The 2827-nt window shown below is 48.1% G+C and overlaps 1 non-coding gene across 1 annotated transcript; it reads right to left on the reverse strand.

Moving 5' to 3' along the window:
• Positions 1-1130: 1130 nt before the first annotated feature.
• On the reverse strand, positions 1131-1205 carry Trnas-cga (transfer RNA serine (anticodon CGA)). The gene has a single exon. It is a non-coding gene; the product is annotated as a tRNA-Ser (tRNA).
• Positions 1206-2827: the final 1622 nt, after the last annotated feature.

Consider the following 2827-nt stretch of genomic DNA (forward strand, 5'->3'; position numbering starts at 1 on the left):
TACATAGCGGTCGGCGCCGCTTTGCGCTAACACGGGATTGCCAGCCGCTGGTGCGCCAATCGACAGCTAAGTGGTCCGTCTCTGTGCCACTGATGGCCGCCGACATTTTGCCCTCGTCCCTCCGTAGCTTCCGCGCGTTATTTCAATCTGAACGTCTGGCAGCAGAGTTGCCAGATCGGCTACGAATGTACAGTTTGTCTCTCCATCAGCAACGGCTGTTAAAATGAATGATGGCCGAAAGCACAATGTCGTCGATTTTGAGATTGTAGCATGTATGCATGCTCCTGGCATCTGTTGATGTTACGTGAACCAGCTTCATCAGTTTGTGTATAGGCTGCCGGGAAGACAAAAATTGATACACACTTTTAGAGGATTTAAAGTTCACGCGAGATTTATTGTTGCAACAGTGCATATGGAGTAGATGAAATGATTACATTTACAGATCAATAGCACAAATTGTTCTGAGGTATCAGATATCGACCCATGCTGAAACGCCCGTATTAGTATGTGATGTAGCCTCAAGTGGCAGTGCAGGTACTGACTCTGGTATCCAATCGATCGTACAGACGGCAAATACTGTCCTAGGATACGTTATGCCACGCCTGCTCGACCTGTTCACTTAGTACTGTAAGAGCTGTTGGTTAACGACACGTACTTCTCGTCAGTTGGAGACAAGTCTGGAGATAGTGCTGGCCAGGGAAATTGCTGCACGACTTGCAGAGCACACTGAGTTTCACGGGCAGCGTGTGAGCGAGCGTTATCCTGTCGGAACAACACAAAAACATTCTGCACGTACCGAGCGCTGGTTAGTATCCTCTCCAGAAAAACCTGACATGAACGACAGTTGTAGCTTACCGCGCCCTAGACCGTAAGACCTAGGGTTGGGACCTTTGTGTCTTGGACGAATGCAGCCCACGAGGCAGTACTCACTAGGTCTAACTCGTACGCGCAATCGACCATCACTTGTGTGTAGACAGAGTCTGCTTTCATAGCTGAAGATCACAACGCTCCATTCCATCTTCCAAGTGATCCATCCTCTGACAGCACCAGTCGATCCGTGTACGTCGATACTGTTGCTTGAAAGGAAGACAGGCTAGAGGCAAAAAAACTTCCCGGCAGATTAAAACTGTGTGCCGGACCGAGACTCGAACTCGGGACCTTTGCCTTTCGCGGGCAACTGCTCTACCAACTGAGCTACCCGAGCACGACTCACGTCCCGCCCTCACAGCTTTAATTCCGCCAAACTTCAGTTGGTAGAGCACTTGTCCACGAAAGGCAAAGGTCCCGAGTTCGAGTCTCGGTCCGGCACACAGTTTTAATCTGCCAGGAAGTTTCATATCAGCGCACACTCCGCTGTAGAGTGAAAGTTTCATTCTAGGCTAGAGGTACGCCTGCCTGTAGTCCCAATGATAATAATCGGTTCGCAGCAGTTCCTGTTGACACGTCAGAGCTCACAAGCCCTTTTAGCCTTGCTTACAATAACACGATCCTGGCGTGCGTCCTTGCTGAGTGGACATTCAGGACCTCGTCAGTGTTTATGGGAATGTCCACGTGACCACTGATATCAGCATCGTTGCGTAACTGTCGCAATACGTCCAACTTGTACGGTAATTCTCCAAAAGGACGATTCATTCGCTCGGAAGGTCACAATTTGATTCAAATTCGCTGAATTGGCTGTAGAAAGCACGAGTGCGCCTCCGTGGCACGGTCGCTTGCCTGGTACGCACGTTTGCAACACACTTAGCCTTGTGGCTGTCAGGATTCCCTATTCAAGTGCAGACAGAGCTGACACTCTGGTAGCCATGCCACTACGCTACCTGTTAACGGACGACGTTGAAACTGTTATCAATGCATATGCAATCATCAGATCAAAATCGACGTCGTCTTTCCAGGTTTACTCTCCTACTTCTATGACATTCACTTCCATGTGGGCACAAAGTACAAATTTTCATTGCTGTAGCAATGCCAACTGGCTACACTGACATCCATTTCTTTATAAAAGCTGGAAGCTCTTGAAGGAATGCCCCACTATCCCACCGTAACCTCATGTTCCATGCTTTCCGCATTCCAATCTGTAAAATGGACGCCGAAGATTTCAGAGTTCGTAAGTGTTATCGACCTCACTTCCAACCAAAAGCTGATGTTCATGGTGAAAATTTACATTTTAAAATTTTTACAATGTTGAGATTTTCAACAGATTGCCATGAACTGCTGTTTAAAGTAACTTCTTCTTAACCATCGCGAATGCTTCAGTAGTAAGTACACCAGCTAAAAGTGCTCATATCGGAGCGCAAAAATGGCGAAGGTGCTCATCCTTAAAAGACTCTGAAAAGTGGGGTACCCGCTGCCTCATTCTGCCTCCTCAATACCTTAAAAGTTTTCCCAAACGTTTTAACACGCGAACATGCAACTCGCCTCTGACTCCCACAACCTCCCCTAATTGTAACTCGCCCATACCTCCTAGTCCATCCCTGTAAGTCGCTCACACCCACCCACTCTCACTTGCCCATTCTCACTCACTCACGCAGCCAAACTCATTGTCATTACCGCTTTGTGTCCCTCTGTCATTCTCTCCTGTCTCACAACCACTGTCTCCTTCGCCCTGTCCTACTACTACTGTCTCCGTGTCTCCTCTCGCTCTTACCGTCTGACTCTTGCTCTTTTTACTCGTACTATCTCATTTATCCCTTCCCACTATTGCTGTTTGTTCTCGTTGTCACACACACTCTCCCTCCTCGCTGTCATTGTCATAGACTCGGTGTCTCATTATCAGAGGCTCTCACACACTTCAACTTTCTCCTCTCTTGATTGCTCTCCCACAGACACT

This window comes from Schistocerca nitens, chromosome 1 (genome assembly GCF_023898315.1).
Source record: "Schistocerca nitens isolate TAMUIC-IGC-003100 chromosome 1, iqSchNite1.1, whole genome shotgun sequence".
NCBI lineage: Eukaryota > Metazoa > Arthropoda > Insecta > Orthoptera > Acrididae > Schistocerca > Schistocerca nitens.